The 24880-nt window shown below is 45.1% G+C and overlaps 1 protein-coding gene across 1 annotated transcript in view; it reads left to right on the forward strand.

The window, feature by feature from the left end:
* The first annotated feature begins 9982 nt into the window (after positions 1–9982).
* The window catches only part of Il1r1 (interleukin 1 receptor type 1), a 70111-nt gene continuing 55213 nt past the window's right edge, over positions 9983–24880 (forward strand). The window contains exon 1 of the mRNA XM_036167769.1: positions 9983–10113. The gene's annotated coding sequence lies outside the window, so the exon portion shown is untranslated. The remainder of the gene's footprint in view (positions 10114–24880) is intronic.

A 24880-nucleotide genomic window follows, 5' to 3' on the forward strand; every position in this document is an offset into this window, starting at 1 on the left:
TTACTCAAAGTGTCAGCATAAACCAACAAACACAACAAACACAACAACAACAACAACAACAAGCTGTTCTGGTTTGGGATTATGTAAGGGTCAGTATTGTAAAAGAAAATATGTTGTTTCTTTTTGAGGGTTTAGGGATCAAATTTAGAGGAAGCCCCCTCCCTTTGCACTCGTGTGTGTGTGTGTGTGTGTGTGTGTGTGTGTGTGTGTGTGTGTGTGTTATTCTTCAGAAACTATCCACATTTTTCAGTTTATTGTTATAATTATTATTTGTCTTTTTGAGATGGCTCTCTCATTGGTGTGAAGCTTGTAAAGTTGGCTGGGCTGGCTGGGTAGTGAGCCTTGGGGGTCTGCCAGTCTGTTTCTCTCACTAGGATTATAAGGGTATGCCACCACACCTGCCTTTTTTAAATTTTTTTTTTCAAGATTTATTTTATTTTATTTTGTGGGCTGGATGTCTTGTCTTCATGAGCATGCAGTGCCTGGGGAGGCCAGAAAGGATGTCAGATCCCCAGGAATTAGAGTGATGGTTTTGAGCTGCCACATGGGTACTGAGAACCAAACCCTGCTCCCCTGCAAGAGTTACCAGTACTCTTAATCACTGAGCCATCTCTCCAACCTCAAACACCTGCCTTTTTCATGTGGCTTTTGAAGACTGAACTGAGATCTTCATGCTTGCAAGGCAAATACTTTGCCAACTAGGCCAAAATTAGAGCACATTTTGAGACTACTTCCCAAAGGCAAGTTGGCCATGATGGACAGTGTGTGACCCATTGAGGGTTGACTAGTGCACTGTCCGAAAACATTTCCAATGGGCAATGGACCTTTCATTCATTCCCCAATAGAACAGAGGCAATGCCCTATGCCGGGGAACCCCCCTTGAGTAGGGGACCCCATGTCTGTGAAAGTGAAACCTGTTTTCAGTCTGGTACCATCCACAGCACCACTGGACCCAAACGTCTTGCAGGTTATGCCAGACTGACCCTGAGGTCACAAACTGAAACATGACCACAGAATGGACATGAGGGCAAGGAAAGCCTTGCTATCCAGGGAGTAGCAAACTCCCTGTTGCCATTAAGTTTCTCAAATGAGGACATCTGACTGTTCAGGGGAGCAGCTGGCACACAAACTCTGGGTACAGATGCTCTGTTCTCTCCTGCCGAGGAACAAAGTGTGAGCGGGGAGACAGAAGCACCACTGCCCAGAAACAAACACTAGCAAGGCCAAGGGAGGGGAGGAAGGGGGTTCCCATTCGCAGCTAGCTCACTGAGGGCCCCCAAGCCAGAAAGAACAGGTGAGAAGGGAAATACCAATCCTGTGAGCTGAAGTAGGCCAGCAGAGGGATGTTGATTGACATCACTATATCCCATCTCAGAGAGAGTTGTCAGCGACTAAAGCTGTGGCGAGATTCTATCTGTACACACTAATTAATATGTTTGTGGGAATTAACCTGTAGTTAACTTCCATTACCCCCGATAGCCTTATGTTTCAGGCTCCGTGGAGTCCATTCCATTTTCAACTCTAAGAGGTGTGTGGAGCCGAAAGAAAGTCCCTTGTCATCATTCCAGTCAGGCTTTGGTAGTCTCTGCTGGTGAGGCAGGAGCCCATGGAAGAGCTGGGGGCATGGGGAAAGAACTGGCTACATGGGCCTACCACATGGAAGCCCTAGAAGGGAAAAGGTATCTCATGGAGGAGATATTGTCCTCCTTACCTCATACCATGGTGGTGTCAACAGAGACCAAGCAAGGAACTGTATCCCTCTTTGTGTTGCTGAGCCTAAGTCCTTAGAAACCGAATTGTCACCAACAGTGAACACTGCTTTGAAAGTCTCTGCCAGCTTCTATGCTGCCTCCCTTTGCACCAGAAAAGCAGAAGGCTAGAACCAGAGACCATATACTTATCCTTCAAAATGGCAGCAGGAACAGCCCCATCCACACGGTCCAATGCAGGGCCCATGACCTCCTTTTTCTCTGGGGCTTTGGTGTGAGCCCACCATTTCTGTAGCAGGACAGAAGGGAGGTTATGTCTACACCCTCTTCCTACCCCCATATCCCAGTGCTCAATGGATTCCAGCCACATGGTTCTCTCCCCTCACCTAGTTTGAGCCAGGGTTTGTCATGGGCTCTGTAGGAATGGTGGTGAGTGGCAGGAAGCCAGGGGGAGGTCAGGCTCCAAGGGAAAGTGATAGTGGTTTCCCCAGTTCCTTGTCTTACAATCTTGAAGAATGATGAGCTATGAGAGTAGGAAGGGAAGAAGATTTTTCTGGGTGGAGAAGCAGCTCCCTATGGCAAGGAAAGGGGACTCCAAAGTGTCTGCCAGCCTGGCCTCCTTGGCTGGGTACTTTTACACCCAATATATGAGTCCAAGTGGCTGGTGACTATATGCATGCTGATAGGAAATTACAACATGTCCACACGGTTGGGCTTGCCCGGCGGAATGCCTAATTATTTCCAGCTCAAAATAGCCATTTCCAGGTCAGAACATCTCGTGTGGCTAGGACTCCATGGCTTTACATGGTTGCGTAATCTACGCGCATGCGTGGAGTAGCCACATGCGGTCCTGTACGCATGCGCGGCTCACTCTTTAAAAAGCCAGCGCCATTTTGCACAGGTCTCTCTTCTTCTCTCCTCTCCTCACTCACGTGTGTGCTTCAGGCCTGTCACCTCTATCCTCTATCCTATATTAATAAACAGCTCTTCTGTGGATTTGTCGTGTTCGGGACGTGTTCCTTGCAGGATAAGAGCGCCACCTAAATAACTAACACATGCTAGAGACTGAGTTGAAAGGCTTCAGCTTGGCTGAACTGAATGGGTCTAGGGACTGTGACTGGTAAGAGATAAGGTAGGAGAGCAGAGCCTCAGGGAAACCTGCCAATGGGAGAAAAATTCACCCAAAGTTTCAAGAAGATGAAGAAACAGGAAGTGAGGCCAGCAAGGGCTATGACTAGCCGTTATTAAAGACCAATGGTCAGGCATTACCTTGGTAAGTCAGGACTTTTAAAACGTGCGGCTGCCAGGGCTGAAAGATGCCTCAGTACTTAAGAATGCTTGCTGCTTTTGCAGAGGGTCTAAGTTCAGTTCCCAGGGCCCAGGGTAGGTGTCACAACCACCTATAATCTAGTTCTAGGGGATCTGATGCTCTCTTCTGGCCCCCATGTGTGTGCGCACTCATATGCACACACAGATAAAAAATAATAACATTAAAATGAAAATGAAAGCAAGTTTGTAATGGAGAGGGCACCTGAACTTACCTTCCCCTATTATTAAGTTAGTGACTACCCTAATTGTCCTCATAGAACTTACATCCAGTAACTGATAGGAACAGATGTAGTGATCCACAACCAAGCCCTGGGCTGAACTCCTAGACTGCGGTTGAAGAGAGGGAGGAGGGATCACAGAAGCAAGTGAGGTCAAGGTCATGATGCGGAAAACCACAGAGACAGCTGACCCAAACTGATTGGAGCTCTGGCCTGTCTGCTGGGGAACATGCATGGGACTGAACTAGGCCCTCTGAATGTGGGTGACAGTTTTGTGGCTAGATCTGTTTGGGGAGCCCCTGGCAGAGGGATTGGGACTTATCTCAAGTGCATGACATGGCTTTTTGGAACACATTCCCTAGGGTAGGACACCTTGCTCAGCCTTGACACAGTGGGGAGGGGCTTGGTCCTGACTCAACTTGATAGGCCAGGCTTTGTTGGCTCCCCAAGGGAGGCCTTACCCTCTCTGAGGAGTGGATGGGGGAAGGTGGGGTGGGACGGGGAGAGAGAAGGGGAGGAAGGAACTGGGATTGGTATGTAAAATGAAAAACTTTAAAATAAGATTAAAATGAAATAAAATAAAATGTACTGCTTCTGAGTTAAACTTTTGAGCTGAATTTGCAGGTTTTGAGTTCAGGTTCTGCGCTCACTGTTTGAATAGAGTTCATTAGGATCTGTTTTTTTTTTTTTTTTTTTTTTTTTTTTCCCCCGGTTTGTAGCTGTTCCCTTCTGATAAACTGAGTGGGCTGGTTGGTTGACTAAAGTCACCCAGGGAGAAGGAACTTTAATTGATGGATTGCTTCTGTCTGTTGGCTCATAGGCAAGTCCATTGAGCATTTTCTTGATTAATGATTGATGTGGGAGGGCTCAGTGGTCCTGGGTTGTTTGAGAAAGCAGGCTGTGCAAGTCATGGAAGCAGCCAGTAAGCAGCGTTGCTCCATCGTCTCTGCGTCAGTTTCTGCCTGCAGGTTCCTGCTCCACTTGAGTTCCTGCCTTGACTTCCCTTAGTGAATGGTAAACTGTAAGATAAAGCACCCCTTTCTTCCCAGGTTGCTTTTTGTGATGGTGCTTATCACACCAACAGAAAGCGAATTAGGACATTCATGGCTTCTGCCAGTGTGGACCTCATTAAGGTAAGACTTTGTTTTTATGATTCCTCACACCCCGGGAGCCTGCACAGCACCTTTCAGCACTATGAAAGCTAGCCTGCAGGAAGAAAGCATCCAAGTCAGTTACAGCTTGCGTTCTCCATATCCCATGATCACTTACTATACTGGTTGGTCTAAGAGTGTATTGTAAGTCTTTTCCCAGCCATGAACCTTGTGAGCTATAGTAATGACCAGCCTGACAAGATGTGTGCCCATAGACAATAGTGGCATGAACGTTATAGGGGTAACTAACCAGTTGCTTTCTGATTGAATTTAAGACTTTTTTTTTTTTCTTTTTTGTAAACTTGGTTAAGAATCTGTGGCTGTGATGATGGAGCCCAGAACCCTAAATAGAACATGTCTATCACCCCTACCTCTGCAAGGCTCAGGGACCATCTTGGAGGAGAGGGAGGATAGAATGTAAGAGCCTGCTGTTAGGGAGAAGTGCTGAAAAGAAAATGTCTTCTAGACATGACACCACCATTGCATGCATGGACTCACTGCAGCTGTGGTCACTTGCACAAGACTGGGCCTGTCAGCATTTCGCTATAGGAGGGGGAAGGGCTTATAAGGCTCTAACCTTCCTTGAGGCACCACTGACAGTTTGTGTTGAGAGGAGAAAATGTGTCTTTCTTCAGCATTACACACAGTGATAAGTCGGAAAAGCCTCCCACCTGAGGGGCTTGGGCCTGCCTCAACTTGGTATGGCAGCCTGTGTTGACTACCTAAGGGAGACCTTATCCAATGGGGGTGGGATGGGGGGAGGGGGGGGGAGGTGGGGGGTGGGAGGAGGGGAGGGAGGGGGAATAATGGGCAGTATGTAAAATGAAAAAAAAAAACTTTAAGTGAATAAGTAAACCTTTCAAGAAACAAAACAAAACAAACAGAAATAACCTCCCATCCACTCTCATGCTGGCAACCTCTAACTAAACTCTGTGGGTCACACCTGAAAAAAGATGTGAAAATGTTCTCTTGTGGGGAAGCAGAAAGGTTTCACTGGGAGAAGAAAGCAGAAGGAGCCAGTGTAACAGGGGGTGAGAAGGATTAAAATTCCTTTCATACATTCGTGAAACTGTCTAGAAGATTCATGAAGCTGCTCCCCAGGGGGTTATACCAGCAATAACAATTGGTGTGAGAGAAGATTCTCCTACCCCTTACATGGTTAATAGCCAGTTGATCAGGGAGCTCCAGGAATGCAGCTTCTGTGGGCTGTCATTCATTCTGGGCTGGGCTCTTCAGCAGCTGCCTTTGAGGCATCCATGCTCCCGAAAGGATCCCCTTATTCTTATTCCCAGGAAGCTCACAGGACCATTAAACAAGATTTGATAGCATCGTTCTTTGGTCTGCAACCAGAGCTCTATTTGGAGTAAATACATATTGCCCATGTCTTGCAACAGAAATACTCTTGAGAATAGAAGAAAATACATTCCAAAACACTAATTAAGGTTATAGGGGATTGGGTGACAAGATCTTGAATGACTTTTAAATCTCCTCTTTACCTCATTTCTCTATATCTTAAGTATCATGGTTCTACCTTTTATAATAAAGGTAATTTTAAACTCTGTACTTCTGAATCACTTTAAAAATCTAGTGACACCATTTAAGTCCTGCCAGAGAACAGCTGGGAAGAATGCAGTTTCCCATAACGTTTAGAAGCACAGCAATTCAGACACATTTATTGGTCTGTGACTCATATTTGGTGATTAAACATAATGAATACCATAGCAGATTATCTTTCAGTATTACAAACAGTAAGTTCCTTATCCACGGTCAGAACTGAAGATGCCATCCAAAGTTCACAGAAATGTAGATCTAGGCACCAAGAAGAAAGAGAGAGAAAAGGAGGTGATGTCTATAGGTCCAGATTCTGCTTTAAGCATCACAACCGTAGCACTTTGAATTTGCTCTTGGAACAAATTTGTCTCTTCTCACTTAATCTCTCTTTCTGTGTCCCTTGTCTCTGGACAACTGAAGGGTACCCTGAGCGTGTCTGTGCACTGCCTGGCTGCTTCCTTCCTGGGAGGAGATTGTCTGTTGCACACACAGGAGTCAGGAAGATGATTGTAGGACTTGGAGCCTGTTGCTAGAACCCGCTCTTCCAGGTGACCCATTTATGGACATCTTTTGTATCAATCACTACTAACCACATTGTACATCTTACTCACAAGACAGTTCTTTGCAAATTGTTTTTGAGAAGTCTCATTTTACTAATTCTGTCTAATCGCCACCAGAAAACCTCATGAAACAAAAGGTTGAGTGAGCTTCATCCTACTTGACTAGTTCTTAGTCAATTCGTGATTTCTCTCAGCAGCCTGGCTTCACTAAGTGCCAGAAGACAATCCCGGTAATAATTTCCTTGAAAATGTCCCTGCTCCTTCATCTGGGCTTGAAAAATCCCTGAAATTCCGCAGTGGATGTGGAATACATGGAGGATCAAGGATACATTCCCCTCAGAGGTCTAGTCGGTTACGTGAGGCACAGGATGGTCTGAATTGTTTGTGCCATCGCCTGGAATGAAAGTAAAGTCTGTCAGCAAGCAATCAAGCCTGACTCCCCCAGGCTGACCACAAAGGATGCAACAAAGGACTGTTGGACATGGCATGGCAGCTGCCTCCGTGTAAGAGGACAAAGCTTAAACTAACAGAATGTGTCACTGGAAGGCAATGTAGAGATCAGCTAATTTAAACACAGGATTTCCAGATGCAGAGAAAGAGAGGAAAAAGAAAGTATTCTTTCTTACTGACGCATGAGGTCCAAGGACAGACTCCTGGCTACAGACTTGCGCATACATGTGCGCATATGTTCATGTGTCATAATGCATATCACACTGCCCATGCTTCTTTATCCTCCTTTTCCATGGATTTTAGTTTCAACCAACATATTCATAAATGCACACCAATTCTGAGTTGCCTCCTCTCTTCCTCCTCTTTTTCCTCCTTTCTGTGCCCCCTTACCTCCCACATCTCTGCTTTGCCCACCCTAGGAAGCCAGAAGCATCTCTGCAATGAACCCCTACTCATCCTCTAGGTCAGTGGATCTCAGAAGACACCACATTTCTGAGTGTTTTAGCTTGGCTGTAAGCACACCAGCAGGCGTCTGGTAGCCGCTCCCCCCCCCCAAAAAAAAAGCAGCTTCACCTTTGTCTGATGGTTTCTGGTCTACTCTACTTGCTTGGTATCTTCATATGAAGAAAATCAAAAAGAGGGAGAAAAAAATAGGAAGAGAAACAGGAGGAGAGAGAAGAGAGGAGGAAGTAAAGGGAGGAAATGAGAGGAGGGGGAGCAGAAGTGAAAGGATGTGGGAGGATAAGGAAGAATGGGAAGGAAAGGGCTGGAGGAGAGGGAAGGGCAGAGGAGGGAGGAGCAGGGGAGGGAGGAGCCAGTGAGTGGAACCACCAAGCTGTTTGTGTAGAGAAGAGGCAGGGAGCGCTCTGTCTCCAGGGTGTGCTCCCTCTTGCCCAGCCTCTGTCACTGCTCTCTGCTGTGGGTGTCAGGACAGTTGGGGCTCAGACCCCCGAAATCCTGATTCACCTGGTCCAGCTTAAAATAATGAAGATGCACTGGCTCCGTCTCCTAAAAGTCCAGAGATAATCGGGGTTGGGTCAGTGAAGAGCACTTCCTCTGTCCTTCCCTGGAAGGTCCTCCCTTGAGTGTGCACTCCATCCAGAAGATTAGCTCTGTCTTTGTCTTAGGAAGGCTTGCCAAGGGAAAGAAACTGGTAGTTGGGGGGGGGGGGGATAAGGATGAGTTATGAGTTGGAGGAGAGGAAATAGGGGCTGGATTTCACCAAAATGCATTGTAAACAAACATGACATTCTCAAAAAAAAAAAAAAAAAAAAAAAAAGAAAGAAAGAAAGAAAAAGAGGCCGTCTATAGTGGCCCTCTTCAGGGCCAGCTTTTCCTTTTGCCCAGAGTTAGACTCTATCTCCCTTGGCTAGACTAGCCCTGAAGGCAAACACCAGGCTGAAGGATGAGCTTGCTTGCTGTGAGTCTGTCCTTGGGCCTCCTTTCTTCAGAGCTGTGGTTGAACCCGGCTTTGGGAAGGACCCACACTGGAGCAAGGATGGAGAGTACCCTTGTGGCTGTCTTACAAGGCTGGGTCTCAGCATCAGTGGATTCCTCATGTGGCTTAGACCTGTCTCCCCATTATAGGCAACCTTGAAATTGTCACAAGACCACACCCCAAGATTACCCAGCCCTCCCAGCTCTCAGCAGCCACTCAGTATTGCAGTCCTTCCTGTCTGTGCCTAAATTGGATCATTTGCTTTCATTAATTACCAGTTCATCAGAGCTGCCTGGCTGGTGCTTAGCACAAGGCCTTCCAGGAAAGGGCACCCAGAAGGGCGAGGCAGACTGTTAGGAAACCGCACAGTTCCTGACTGGACAAACCCTGTTCCCAAACCATTTGTCTAGATCACAGTTAAGACTCAAAGATCTACGGCAGATGGGGCTCCACCTCTGCCTAGCTAAGGCATCTTGGGAAAGGTATTAAAGGTACTTATATTAGCCTGCTTTCTTCATCTTCAAAATGGGTCTAAAAACTTACGTTTCCCAGAAGAAAGCCTGCCCCAGATCTCTGCCAGCTTTTGCAGAGAGGAGGCAAAGTCTAAACAGAGTGCCCAAAGAGTTGTTCTTGAGGGAAGAGTGGAAAATACTGGAAGTTGAAGAGATGGAAAAAGAGGAGGAGAGACATTCTGTGTGGGTTTCCATGGAAGGAAAGTGGCTGGAAAGAGGGTCAAGTACACATTAAGAACAAAGGCTCAGCCACTGTCTTCTACTCATAGTCATTCTGAGTTGCATGTAGATATCTTGGAAAGGGTAATGACAGTGACCAGGAAAGCCCATCAAGGCCAGTTGACAGGGGTTTTCAGTGCTGGACTAGGTAGTTAGCTGACTTGCTTCCTGTGCTGGTAGAGTCAAGACCAGCATGGCCAGACTCTTGTGACGCTCACAACATTCTCTTGAGTGCAGGGCCCTGGAGGGGCAGGTAAGTGAGAAAGCCCTGCCACACCCCCTCTCTCAGGATGTGCCAGGCTGGCAGGGATGAGACTCTGGGTCCCTTCTCTCTGTAGAAATGAATGAAGTCTTGTGACATTGCCTGAGGAACTGTCTCAGTGGATATTGCTCTGATTGCAGTGTGTGTGGGGTGGGGTGGGGTGGGGTGGGGAGGTATGGGATGAGATCTCAGGCCAGGCTCTGTCTCTGAAGAACGCAGAGCAGGACTGCAATTCTGGGCTGGGTATAGGTAGCGGCCTCATCTAGATTTAATGTGAGCTTAGGCAAGGAGAGAAAACTTGCCTTAAAACGTGGGAGACTCATGTGCAGTCAGGGTACTAATATTTCCTAAGGGTTTGGCACGTTTGCTGAATGATTCTGGCTTACCGCCCAGCTCTGAGTTTCCTGTTCATAGTCCCCAGATGTGTCACTTCAGGATCAGAGCCCCAAGAGGCTCTGACATAGGCGTCATCAGGAACCCACTTTCTCTGGGTCATCTGACAAGTGAGCCATCACTCCTGTTCACCCCTACCCCCAGCCCCAGCCCAATGCTCTTTTGGAAGGGAAGAAAAAAGTAACGCTGTCCAGAGCTGACTGCAGAAGGCAGTTTTGTTTTGAATAGCCAACATCAGGCCAGCAGACTTCATCCCGGGGAGAGAGGCTGCTGGATGGTCGTCAGAGTTCCCAGTGCCCTAAACCATGAACAACACAGATGGTAAGATGGCTCCCTGTATTTTAGGATTTCCCATCTCTGTATTTTTCCTTCTTTTTGGGGGTGCGTAGAGATGTTTACTTACCCACTGATGAGTTATTTGGGAGGCACAAATGGTAACAGAGTAAACATGCTGTTCACTGAAACAAGATGTAGAGTTTCCTGGGATTCTGCATCTCTGTGGGCACACTTAATGTAAAGATGTGTGCGTAAGCATAGTAAGATCTAAGTTTCATTATGTGGGGGATTCACTATGAAATACACAGAAGCTGTATTTTATAAGTACTTTTAGGAGTTAGGTGTACATTCCCTTTAAGCATGCTACTTACTGCTTCACATTACTTGCAGTTTGCTACTTATAAGCTGTCACAGTCACGACTTTGCATCGGTGGTGAGGGTTATGTGGTGAAGGGCATTTTGTGAGGTCCATTTAAAACACTGTTGTGGACGTTAGAACTGAGGTATCACTTTGCATCTGTGACCACAGTTTAGAGAGGCGCGCTCTCACCAGAGAGTTTGCTGAGGGCCCTGCGTAGTTGGAGCTGCTGGTTGCGTTTGAAATCATCATGCAGTTGACAGTCAACACTTACACACACTTCCTTCAATAAGGTTTAAAACCATGTGCAGGCCTTCTTTTTTGTTTTGTTTTGGAGACAGAGTCTCAGTGTGTAGCTCTCTGTTTGGAAGCTTTGTATCTAGCCATAGAGAAGATTGTGTATGCACACTCAATGAGGAGAACAAACTTTGCCCTGGCTTCTTATTGGACACCTTAACCTTTACGGTTCCCACCACTTATATTTCTGATAACAACCACAACCAAAATGGGACAGAGCCAGGAAGAATAAAAACAGGAAATAAGAAAATAAAGGGGGAGAGGAACAGAATAAGTTTGCTGTTTTCAATTGAATTCAATCCACAGATCCCGAATTATTTTACACACAACACTAGCTTTGTGCTGCATTGGTGAGCCTTTGGGTTGCTAGAATGTGGGGAGGAATTCTCCTAAAGGTGCAAACAGGCAAGGACCAAAGCACAGGCGTGTGGTGAGTCCTGGCTTTTACTGAGAGGCAGCTGGCCCTTTGTGGGTTGTGTGTTCAGGCCAGTCCTCTATCTTTATTAGAAACAAGATGATTTGCCGGGCGGTGGTGGCGCACGCCTTTAATCCCAGCACTTGGGAGGCAGAGCCAGGTGGATCTCTGTGAGTTCATGCCAGCCTGGTCTACAGAACAAGATCCAGGACAGGCTCCAAAACTACACAGAGAAACCCTGTCTTGAAAAACAAAAACAAAACAAAACATAAACAAGATGATCTGTTGGGAAGGGATGAAATGAGAATTATCCAGAAGGTTGGGGAATGCTTTCTGAGATTAACATACTCCTCCTAATAGGGTAATTCATCTTTAAAAGATTCATAAAGTCATTCTCAACAACACATACACATAACACTTGTTAAAAACTTAGGGCCCACAAACCTTATTGGTATAAGCCTGACAGTTTAATTAGAAGAAAAACTTCACAGCCATTATCAAGCAATGGTGAAGGTCTGTTTCTAGAAGATGCCTTTCAAAAATTGACAGAGACAGTATTTGTTCATTGTTACAGAGGTAAGTCCACATAGATAATAAAAGATAAACAATGACAACAGATCCCTGCAAGAGGAACATGTTGGAGAGCCGTTGTACATACTTTGAAAAATCTGGTCTGAATGTTTCAGTCTGCATTCAGAGACTTCAGAGTTGTGGATTATGAAGACTCAATGGCTGAAGACTATATAAATATTTCCAAGTCAAAGAAACTTCTGAAATTCAAACCATTCTGATCCCAAGCATTTCAGATATGGGAGATTTAACCTGTAACACTAGTGAATATCTTGCTTTCTGATTATATTTGCATTTTGAAGAAATTAGCTCCTACTACATATGTGTTATTACCCAAATTTATCTTCCAGCAACATGGTGTGAGCAATTTTTCATAGAAATGAATTTCTTTTTGTTGGAGCTTTAGGGACTGGGGAGATGGCTCGGTGGGTAGCTCACTGTGCAAGGATGAGGAGTTGAGTTTTGTTATCCAGCACCTATGTGAAAGCTGGGTACATCAATGGGTTTTAATAACTCAAGCACCTACAGGAAAGCTGGGTATGTTGGTGGTATTAATGACTTCAGCACCAGGGGGACAGATTGGCAGATCCCGAGAGGAAGCACATAGGCTAGCCAGCCAGTCTAGCCAACTGAAGATCTCCAGGTTCCGTGAGTGACCCTGTCTCAGAAATAGTGGGGAAAAAAAGGTAGAGAAATGACTGAGTCAACCTCTGGCCTCCACACATGCCCACATGTGTCACTGGACACATGCTGCACCCCACAAGGTTTTAAAATATGTTGCAAATCCTATTAAATCTTATTGGTAGATGAGACATTCTTTTCATTTCTATTGCTAGCACTGTGGAAATGAACACCATTACAGTTGAATCTTTGCATCTCCTCGTGAATATTGCCTTGAGATAAGTCCCTAGAGATGGAACCCACTGCTTAATAAATGTACTCTAGTAAGTCCCCATCCCCAGTGTGTGAATACAATTGGGCAACATTCTTACTAGCACTGACTAACAGCTGGAAAAGGGCATTTGCATTGTGTTGATTGACTTTGGAAAAACCTTTTGGGAAACTGGCTTCTTCTTTGTCCTTTGGGTTCAGCTAATCTTTTTTTTTTTTTCTTCTTTTTTTTGGTTATTGAACACCTTTTACCGTAACTTCTGCCAACCCAGTTTCAAAGGTCTGTGACCTCCTTTGAAAGTGTGCTGAGGGGTGAGGCTAACTGCTTTTGCTCTGACTTTTACCTGGGGGAAAAACCTCATCTTTATGATTTTTATCTCATCTTTAAGGCTGACTCTTAGATTCAGCAGCAGTGTTTGCTGTGTTCTAACAGCATGGGGAATACTGTAGATAAAAATGGTCTCTAACTTGTCCTTTCTTCATCCATCTGCTTTTAGGAAACCAAGACACACACACCCTTCCCCGGCACAGGGATTGTCAACGTCTGTGTTTTTTTGTTTGTTTGTTTTGTTTTGTTTTGTTTTGTGTTTTGTTTTGTTTGTTTTGGTCTCCAGTAGCCTGAGAGCTAGTTTTTCTCTCCAGGGCTTGCCTGGATGGGAGTTTGAACCTCTAATGGGCTTTCAACAAACCAATCTAGAAGAAGCCAATGCAAGGGAGACAGAAGCATTGCTATCCAACTCTTAGAAATAGAAATGGAATAGTCCAAAAGAGAGACTCAGAGACTTAAAAAAAATCATCCCAGGTAGAGCTTTTCTGGGTTAAACAGATTAGTTGTTTTTTTTCTACAGGGTGTGTCTGTGAAGTCCTTAACGGGTATTTCTAAGCAAGTGATTACATAGAAACATGGTTTGACAAGAGCATGGTTTGAGGGGGAGAAGGACAGAGGGGTTGACTCTATCCCCAGCCCAGTGTTGGCCTGTGCCAATCAGGACGAAACGGATGTAGTCGTTTGAGGGATGAGAGCTCTAAGGCTGCTGGTCAAAGCACTTGTAGACCTGAGACCCAGTCTTCATCCCTTTTACATCCACATAGGAAGGAATCATTGTTGCTAGCTTGTTTTGAAGATTACGAAACAGAAGCATAGAAAGGTGACTTGGGAGAAATCCCATGAGAAGTTGGTGTGGAGGTAGGATTCTTGGTGCAGACGGCCTGACTCAAGCCCAGGGGACTTAGGGAAAAATGTCATGACATGTGGTTCCGGGCTGCTGAAGTCCATGTGGTTGACTTGGGTATGTGTTCACGTCTTAATATATCATCCCCAAGGAAGAACAACTGTTGGTTTTTTTGATTGTTTGTTTGGTTGGGTTTTTTTTTTTTTTGTACATGTTATTCCATAGATTTTTCATGAATTTAAGCTTCATCAAAGATTCCAAAGCTGAAACTTTTTGAGCCACATTTACATGATGCCACAAGTGGAAAATTCCACTCACAAATCTTTGCTTCATGCATGAGATTACTCAAAACATTGTATCAGACAGTGTGCAGGAGATGCCGTTGAAACAAGTGGATCTTATGTTTATCCTTAGATCTCATCCTCAAGGTATCTCTTCGTGTTCATGCAAATATTCCAAGATGTGAAGAGAAAATAAATCCCATAATCTTAGATACTTTTGTCCCAACTCGGATAAAGGATACTTATTATTTTTCTGCTTTGGGGACAGATGAGCAAGCCAAGACTCAGCATGTCAGTAAATAGCCCATTAATCTCCATCACAGGCACTTAGCTTTAAGCTCATGTACCACTGGGCCCTGGACAGCTGAGTGATAATGTTCATGATTCGTCCATCACAAGTCCTAAGATCATAATTCTGTTGTCTTTGGAGGTAGTGAGGTAGCATTCTCAGGCAAGTTGGCCCTCCCATAGAGGTGAGACACAGCTCATCCTTAATTTCTCTGAATGTACAGGGGCCAGTGCAAAGTATCATCTGGTTGAATTTTCTGACCATATTCTCCCTGGTTGGTATTCAGTTTATCTCGGCAACATAAAAATGATAGGTGAAAATGAAGCTGGTTAGACACAGAGACAGGACAGGGGACAGAATGGTGTTCAGTTTATCTTGTCAACATAAAAAATAGGCAGGGACTATTTTCTACTTTCCACCTGCAAAGCCTCCAAGCCATCTCCAAGGAAACTCAGAGACTGTCCCTGAGTAGGTTAGGATGAGGTGCAGGCTTAGGAATGGAGGCCAGTTGTAGTTTCTCATGAGCAATTTCTGTCTTCCCTCTGCTTAGCTGACACAGTTACAAAATGGGCATGAATACAATTATAGTGGATTTCTGTTTACTTTTGGTTACACATTTCCATGAACTGTTGGAATTCTGGATTTAAATAGCTTACTGGCGGTGCTATGGATTGGACACAGGGCCTTCTGCATTCTAGGCAAGTAGCTGTATCCATTCCCAGTCCTAAACCTTGTAATTTAAAAGGAGGGCACTTAAGTACTAACAGTAGATGGTTCATTGGTCTTTATACATCTCCTTCATAAATGTAACTTCAGAGGTCATCTAGATTGGAAGAATATTTTGTAGGACACTGGTTTTGTTTTGTTTGTTTGTTTTTTTTAATAGGCAACACGTGGTTTACCTGCTTCTGCAGTTTAAGAGCCTGCTTAGCCAAGTGCCCCTTTCCTCTCCCTGGTTTCTGCAGTCTCTTCTCTCTCTGGTCTGTCATGACAGTGTTCTCCTGAGGGCTGTTGTATTGGGGCCCCATCTTCCTCAGTTACAGGGCACACCATTCTGTCCCCTGTCCTGTCTCTGTGTCTAACCAGCTGTATTTTCACTTCCTGGAGGTCACTGGAGTTTCTTGTAGTCTTTTGCTGTACTCATCAGTGCAATGAATAACAGCTTGCCCCTGTCATTTTTCCAAAGTTCAAGCACAAGTACTGTAGGCCAAATGTGACTCAGATATACATATTTTCCATCCACTCTTCACCAATAGCAATCCCATCAAAAACACCTGAGAGAAGACTTCCCTAGTGAGCATGTGTGTGTTTGTGCATGCTCACTCTTACATGTATGTGTAGAGGTCAGATGTTGATGTCAGGTGACTTTCTCCATCGCTCATCATCTCATTTTTTGAGACAGGGTCTTTCATTTTACCCAGAGTTTGCTGTTTTGGCTAGACTAGCTTGCCAGCACGTCCCCAGGATGTCTCTGCCTCTTTAGCACTGGGGTTACAGGTACAAGTTGCTAAGCCTCGTTTTTAATGTACCTCTGGGGCATCTGAAGCCATGTCCTCATGCTTACGTAGCAAGTGCTTTAGTCATTGAATCACCTCCCAAGGCCATTAAGCTAGTGTTTATTGAAACAAAAAAGGTGAGTTTAATGTGTTTTATTACTTCTTCAAAGATGCAGTGTGTTTCACATTGTCTCAAAATATGAGTGAAGTTGGACATCCATTCTCTTGGCTGCAAATAATTATTGATCATTACTTCTATTCACTTAGCAATTAGTTTTTGAGGGCTTTTTGTGTGGATAGCCATGGACACCAATGTGAAGGGAATCTGGCCACTACTGGGAAGATGTGTGAGCTAGAGAACCATGTGGTAAGTACCATAAAAGACTGAATGTCTGTTTAGACAACAATGACTTATTGAGACTTCTTTGGGGGAGAGAATGGGCCATCAGGCAAGAGATAAAGCATAGAGAGGAGATACAACATCATGAAAGTTATGTTTGAAGGATCAGACACACACCCACATTCTAGCACTCCAAAGGTTGAGGCAGAAAGATCACACATCTGATGTCAGTGTGGACTACACAGCGAGAGGAGATTCTATCTCAAAGGCAACAATCAAGGAATATCTATTTGAGGATCAGAAATAGCTCTCCATGGTGGCGAGGGGAATGAGGGAAGGCTACCAGATGAGCTGGGTACAGAGACTGAGGGAAGATCATGGTGGGCACTAGGGGCAGAGGTAGGAGTTTGAACTTTATTGGGAACTTCAGAAGACTTAGGTTGTAGGGTAGGAAGATGGAAATGGAGCCTCCACACTTGAACCTTAGGGACTGCACCTGCTCCCCCTGGTGATATTGGGGAGGAGTGGATCCTATACACCAGCACCTGTTGTTTTTGCTTCAAGAGATCATGATTGGAGTAACACTGGGTGAAGGACCATGCTTTACCAAGCCCCGACCTCAGCATGGGACAAATGATAAAAACGTTGTCTGACATGGTCACCAGGGTGTTTTTGCTAAAATGCATTTTATGTTTCCTAGAAGCAACACTCCACTTAACAAAAAGCATTCTCATCTGTTACTAAACTGACTGACCACTTGACATGTGGTCATTGTGCAGCTGTGCCTTCTGGTCCTGGGAAGGGAACAGGGGTTATTTCTGAGAAGTGACTTGTTGGGTGAATTCCCAGCTCCAGATTGCACAGTGCTAAGCACTGTACTGGGTTCTACAGGTGGGAGAAGAAGAGGGGGTAAGGGGGAAACACACAAGGAAAGGAAATTGGGAGCATGCTTCAGTCCGCCCTGAGACAGAATCGGCTGCTGACTATCAAAATGAATGCAGAGAACAGGTAGTGAGGAGGCCCAGCAACCTTGGGGGTACCAGAGAAAAACTTAGTCCTAGTGAGTGTGGCTGCTAAATCTCATTGGAGTTCTGCTTGGTGCTGTGGTGTCCTCAGCATCCCAAGGCCTGGGGATGGCTATAAGTGGGGTCTTTTCAATCCTTTTCTATAGCTGCAGGTGGAATTATAGTCACCTGTAGAGGTTAAAATCAGGGGCTTCCCAGCACCACTACATGGACAAACTGTGAGACCTAGACTTCCCGACTTTGATGAATCCTAACAGCTGTCTGTTCTTCAGAGCTGAATAAAGTTTCTAGGAAGTCCTGCTGACCATAGAGATACAAATCATCTTTCCCCCTGGACCATGACCAGGGGCTGATGTGCTCATGAGTCTACAGTGCTGCTTGGGTGTGGGCTGGACCATGGCTTGCATTCCTAGTAGCTCTAAGCCCAGAGATGTCTCATGTTATGAAAGAGAGAGAGAGGAAAGAGAGAACCTGGTTTTTATCAGTCTCCCAGTCCCATCTCTAAGGCTAAACATTCCTAGGTGATCATTTGTGGCCAGAGAAGAGTAGAGTTAATGTGCACGTGCATGGGGAGTGGGGGTGTTTGGGATATGGCTTTCAGTGAATGTGACCCTGGGGATGCAGTGATGGAGCAGGTTTCTTTGGACCCAGGCACACCCGGGCAGGAAGTGAGATAGTTGTCAGGTCAGCTAGCATTCTAGCAGCTTTGCCTTCTGGTCCAGGGAGGAGGGCAAGGGTTATTTCTGAGATGTGACTCCATAGTAAATTCCACATGCATGACCCAGACAGTACTGCTCCAGGCAGACTCAACAGGGGCAGCAGGGTGTCACCGACAGCACCATGTGAAGAGGGAAGAAGAGTGTGGTTGCCTCTGGTTGTCTGCAGGGGACTAGTTCCTGAGTCTTTAGTTGGCACCAAAGTTCAAGGATGACCAACCTCCTGTACAAAATGGTATTATGTCTCCATACAGTCCTCTGTATTCTTTACACCATTTCTATGTCACATAATATCTGTACAATGTAAATGTGATATGTATGTTATTGTACTAGACTGTTTACAGAATACTAACAGGATAAAACACCTGTGCATGGTCAGCAGACATTATTATTATTATTATTATTATTATTATTATTATTATTATTATTATTATATTTCCCACCTGTGGTTGTCTGAACACATGAAGATGGAAGCTATGGCTATGAAAAGCCTGTTATTTACAAAACAAGAGTCCAGGAAACTATAAACCTTGACTGGTATCTGTAGAAATTATAATTGAAACACACACTTTAGGATTTAGAGATTTTGGGCGTTTGGTTTCCTATACCTGTGCATAATGCTTATTTAGCCTTTGATACCAGTGTGATGCTATTGGAAGGCAGGCAGGCTGTCCTGGAGATACTTAAGTTCTGAGGGTAAGGCCCTCAGACATTCAATTAGCACAGAAGGTAATTAGAAGCTGCCTAGCTTTCCTTTGGCCATGTGTATACACAACAAGAAGCCAGACGCTGGCAACCAGGAGGCAAGCTGTCACCAGACAGTGGATCTGCAGGTACTGGGATCTTGCACTTCCAGCCTCCAGAACTGTGGGAAATAGTCATGTGTTGTTTAAACCGCTCTGCTCAGGGTCACTTGTTACGGTGGTCACAACAAACTGAGACACTATGCCTGAGCAGTTCACAAAGATGGTGTGGGCAGATTTAAATAAATAAATAAAAAATCTTAGCAGGGATTTCTGCCTGTGTTTGTCTGAACACTGCCAGAAGCTGTCCAAGAACAAGCAGTAGCACTGTTCTAGGGCTGTGACAGCACATTTATGTCCTTTGTGGGTACCTGGCTTTTTTGCCACGGGGCAGGGGCGGGGGGTGTTGTTGGACTTGAACATGTCTTTTCTGTAGACACAGTCTGAACCTCTTGGCACTAAGATTGGCTACTCTTGTCTGAGGTCAGCAGTGGGGCTGCTCAGACTTTGCTACCAAGAACATAGCCACAAAGCCAACACATTCCAGAGCCATAATTATGCCCCCAGAGGTTGATGTTGCTCCTATAATTCTAGAACTTGACTGGAAATCATGAGTCAACTACTCTTAGATGCTTTCTGGCCTACAGTTTTATTTGCTGGCCTCTTGACCTCTCTCGTGGTTCTGGAGAAGGATGAGTGCTCATCCTCATTGCCTAGGGACCACTTCACCAGGAAGTTTCTGAACAAAGAGTGAGCAGACACCCATCTTCTCCATGTGACATCTGGGAGCCTTTAAGGCATTGCTTACATTTCTCCCATGGGTTTTGTCATTTTCAAATTTTTTCTAAGGAAACTGGGATTTAGGGGTAGGAGTCATGTTTCTTGGGCTGTAGCAAATCAACAGAAGGCTTTGGATTTGAACACTGGTCTTTTGGGCTCTCAACCCTCTTCCTATATCATTACTGACAAGATAAACTGACCCAAGGAAGGAAAACAGTAGTTTATGAATGTGTTTTTGAAAAAGGTTTTATATATTTTTGTCTTATGGGTATGCTTCAGTGTCTGCATGAATATATGTGCTCCTGGAAGTGACTAGAGGGTGTTGAATCCTTTCATAGTTACAGAGAGTTGTGAGTCACCACCACGTGGGTGCTGAGAACTAAGTCTGGACTTCAGTAAGCATAGCAGGTACTTTAACTGCCGAGTCCCTATGAACTTTTTTTTTTTTTTCCAAAAGAGCTATTGAAGCTTTTTAATTTATAATGGGGTTACACCTTAAGATACTGAAGGTAAATTAGAACTGTTACTGGACAGGGCACACAATCCACCAACCTTGCCAAACATCGTTGCTTGGCTGACTGGGAATCTTGCTGCCGCTGCCCAACATTAGTTAAGTACAACACTGCAAATCAGCAGCCCAGGAAAAGATCCAAATTCAGAACATAAAGAACAGTGTCTATGAAAGAGTCTCTCTCTCATAGCATCACAAGGTGTAAATTATGAGCTGAGCCACCGTGAATCTGACTACAGATGAACAGTCAGCATCTGGGCCATACGTTTTTTTCAGCTTGCTAACATGGAGTGAATTCAGGCTTCCTTCTATCACCTTGAGGGATAGTACCCCCACTTGCACCTGTAAATAAGCAAGCTCTTAAAAGTAGATATCATGTAAAAGTCTTATTATTATTATTTTTTAATCCCAGAAAGGATCAGCAGAAAGCCTCTGAGAAGTCTGATAATGGTTTATTCCTAAACCAGTACAAATGAAACATTTAACAATAAAGTATACATCCAAGCATCACGGGCACCCACTAGCAATTTCCATGGAATAGTTCAACAGATTCTGCCAGAAGTGGGTGGGGGGAAATCAGGTCTCACTATCAGTCTCTCTCTTAACTAGTTTCTAAAAGCATATTCAGAAGTTCTCAGGATTTTTTTCCCCAAGGAGGAAAAAAAAAAAAAAAACACCTATGATTCTGCTCTATGACTATACTCAGCAGTGATGAGATATATATTGAAACTTCTTTGACTTAGAAAAAAAACCCAACTCATGTGAACCTGCTATAATTACCTGTTTGAATCAGTTTCCCTCAAGGTTTGAGCACTTTTCTGTATTAGTTCCTGAGTTGACTCATAAGGACAAAGGAAGGCTACAGTTTTTGCTGTTGTAGGCAGGAGGGGAATCACAGGCAGCACCTCTCACTGCTTGTGTGGGATCATCAGCCTCACACTGAGATTTTTCTCACTCTACAATTGGAAGTCTAGCTTACTTCCCCAAGGTGATGCTTTTTAACAATTTGGCAAGGTCATGTGCCCTAGATATAGAAACTAGGTTGTGCCCTAGCATACAGAAACTAGGCTCACAGGAACATGTATAACCATGATGGGAAATGGGGTGGATGAGGTGCTTCTTTTAGGGTGGGATTCACACTCAATTGTTCTAGGGAAACCTGAACTCTGCTCAGTCTGCAGCAATGGATGGAAAACAGTTGGGATCAAATTCAGGCAATCACTCACTCTCTGTCATTAGTAGCTGTTGTGGGTCCTAGCTGTGCATGGAAATCAGCTGGGGAGCCTTGAAAACCCTGATGCCTGGATCTCACCCCCAGGGGTTCCATGATGGGCCTGAGTGCAGCCTGGGCTTTCAGGACTCTCCGTGGTGATACTGTGCACCCATCTGCACAATATGGGTTGGGAATCGCTGACCCGGGCAGTCAGTTGACAGCTATTAAGCCAGTCAATTACCCAAGTAAACAAGGAGCAGGCTAGATCAAGCGTGTCTAGAGGGATTGCCAAATACTGCCTGCTGGGATATTTAAATCCATTTCTCAGAAAACCTTGGCCTTGGAAGTTCTGGAAAGCTTTTGCCTGCTGCTGAGTGTGCTCTTTACTTCCCCAGGAACTGTGAGCATTGGGAGTGTAAACAGGGTTACTTGTATTCATTTGACAAACATTTAAACATCTGCTTGTTCAGCTATCATCAGCTAGAGATAGAAAATACCTTTAAGTGTCTTAGGGGAGCAGCAGGGAAGAGAAGAGAAGGCAGAACAAAGTAGGGTTGCCAAGTGCCACAGGCAGGGTAGGGGTGGGGGCGGTGAGCCCCGCTTTGTTTCAGAGGAGGGAGTTTGGGAGTGTCCTAAAATCCACTTGGGGAGTATGTGATAGGGTGTTTGGGGTGGTGGGTGTGTGTGTGTGTGAGAAGATAGAGGAAAATTGGGAGGAAAAGGAGGAGAGGAGGAGGAGAAAGAGGAGAGAAAGGAGGGGTAGGAGGAGGGGGAGGAGGGGGAAGGAGGAGGAGAAGGAAGAGGAGGAGGGTATTCTAAGAGGAAATTGCAAGGGCGAGACAAAAGCTGGATGCTGGGAGGTGACAAGTTCACTTACTAACCATAGACACCTCAAGGACAAGGAAAGAGCCCTGTTCCAAACCGAAGGGCCAGGGCTGAGAGGAGGCTCGGTGGGTAATGAATTTGCCATGCCAGTATAAGGACTTGAGTTTGGATCCCCAGACCTCCCGGACAGCCAGACACAGTAGTGTAATTCTGTAATCCCAGCGCTGTAGGCAAGATGGGGCACAGAGATGGGAGACTCCCTGGAAGCTCACAGGCCAGCTAGCATGGTCTATGCAGCCAGGAGCAACAAGAAACCCTTTTCACAAGCAAGGTGAAGAAAAGAATGGCATCTGGGGTTCTTGTTGGACCTCCACGTGCATGTGCACAGAGGTGGGGGAGGGGAGCTCAAGGGAGGGGAAAAGGCTCAGCTTCCCATTGACTAGGTAGGTGGGTGGTCTAGCTTCTCCTAGTGCAGCTCCATTCATCCTTTCAGCTCTCCTCTTCTCCAGCTTCTAATGCTTCATCTGCTCTTAACCCCACTCCTAAGAAGTGGAGGAGGGACGTTCTTTTGCCCCGGCGTCATCTTGGTGTGGCTAGCAATGGCAGCGAAGCCCCAGGACAAATGGCAAAAGCGCTATTGGAGGTTGGGTGGTTAGTGCCACAAGGGTTGTGCAGTGCTGGGCCATGCTAACTCTTTGGGAAATATGGCAATGACTATTTGATCTTCCAAATACAAGAAAAAAGAGCAAGAGTCAGCCAGATTTGGGCATGAACAGAGAATATTTGTTTTTTTGCTTTTGAATGTTTGTTTACCAGTATATATTATGAGAATTTTAATGATAAGAAAGTGCTTTCGTGGCAGAGGGGAGCAGAGAGAGAGAGAGAGAGAGAGAGAGAGAGAGAGAGAGAGAGAGAGAGAGAGAGAGAGACTTATTTCCCTGTAGCTGAGGTCTCTCTCTCTAGCTAGGTCTGGTTAGTCAGCACCTTACATTTTGTTAGAAGTGTTAAAGTATACAAAGCGGGGGAAAAAAGAGACAGTTCTGGACTTCTCTCTCCCGCATGGGTTTTCTGTTTCTCATTGGTGGAAGGGGTGAAATCATGTTAGTCCCCCTGACTTAGCCCTGGCACTTATGACATTTTGCCATGCAAAATTTGCATGCTGATCGTTTCTCGATTCCACTTCCTCATGCTCTGCTGTCAATTCATAATCCCCTCGTGACATGCATTTGGCTGCCTTCGAAAGATTCTTATATGAATGAGGAATAAAGAGAAATCGTATTAAGAAGGTCACAGTGTGTCACCACACGATGAAAGCCAACTGCGTCAGGAAATGATGGGTTGAAAGGTCTTGGGGATCTGTCTGTCTTCTCCTCTTGAGAGGCTGCAGTTTTAAAGAGTTGGTTTCAAAATTGGGCAATACTGTCTCGTAACACTCCTTGAGCTAGGCTAGTGGGCCAATGAGTTTCTAGCTGACCACTCTTCCCCAGGTCTGGGGATTCCCACCACCATGTCTTTTGTTTTCTCCCCATGGGTGCTAGGGATGGAACTTAGGACCTTGTCTTTTTATGATGAACACTTCACCAACGGAGCCTCCCCAGTTTCCATTAGCTACTTTTTTTCCCATCAAGCTCTGAGTCCAATTCTGGATAAACAACCACTTTTCCTATTGAGACTGCACCTAAAATCATAGCACCTGCTCTGCCAGTCTTTGGGGGTAACCAAATAATAACCAGAGCAAAGCGTTTACTGTATGACAGCTTCTGCAGTCAGCACTGCACCTGTATTTTTGCCTTCACCTAGGGTAGGCATTGTTATCCCTGTAGTCTGAGGAGGGAATGGGGTTAAGAATGAGGAGGCACGTTTGGGCAGTACTGGCCGTCTCCTTTGGTTCCTCCATCCAAACTTCCAGGTGGCTGAAGGGATCCTCCTCACCCAGGGGCATTTAGTGCTTGGCTGTTTTGTGGACTTCACATAATATAAATTGAGGCAAACATCACTGTTTAGTTTCTTGGGATTCCTGGATCATGAAACTGTTGCCAACATTGGACTTTAGTTACTTATAATTCAAAAAGGTGCTTTAGCACATTCCTCCTAGCCATTTCCCTGCATGTTCCCTGCTTATTGGTTTATTGAATGAATGTAGATGTATTCCAAGCCTGAAAAGTCCCCTTAGAGAGGGTTATATGGATTTCTCTGAAATGATCTTTGAGTGTGGAAATTGCTGGGCAGAAAACATTTGCTCAGTTCCATGTTCCAAGCAAGTGCTTGTTTCAAGAGTCAATCTTTTTATTAAGACCTTGGAAAAGTACCAGAGTGCTTACCTCCTGGAGTTTTCCATCAAAATCAGACCTCTGGTGCAATAGAACATGCATATCCTTTCCAGCAAAGAATTCCTCTATGTCTTTCCATGTGCACCCATAAATACACAGTAAACCAGTTTCTCCCTGTTCATAGCACCCAGTGGAAATTCCAATGCCTTAGACTTTCCTGGCCTAATGAAGTTTCTTTATTTTAGGAGACATAAGCAGACATCCTCATGCTACTTAAAGGTGGGGGGTTGGGCAGCAGGAAGCTCAAACCAGGATGAGAAGCTCAGAACATTCAGCCTGTTCCCCATCTTTGGTGAGGGGAAACTGATTGCTTGATCTTTCCCAAGTTGTGAAATTCTATGAATATTCATGAACTAGGAGTTGGGAAAGTTTGTGTGTGTTGAACATGTCATGGGAAGCCTGCCTGGCATGGAATCTTGAAGCCCGTTCCCACATACCTTGCCTTCTGCATCTCTCATACCTGGCTGCACATCTGTGTCCTTTCTCATATCCATCATTGTATGAGAAATAGCTGAACAGGTTTCCTATGATCTGAAGCTATACTAGCTAGTTATATAGAC

The sequence above is a fragment of the Onychomys torridus genome, chromosome 18 (genome assembly GCF_903995425.1).
Source record: "Onychomys torridus chromosome 18, mOncTor1.1, whole genome shotgun sequence".
Classification (NCBI taxonomy): Eukaryota; Metazoa; Chordata; class Mammalia; order Rodentia; family Cricetidae; genus Onychomys; species Onychomys torridus.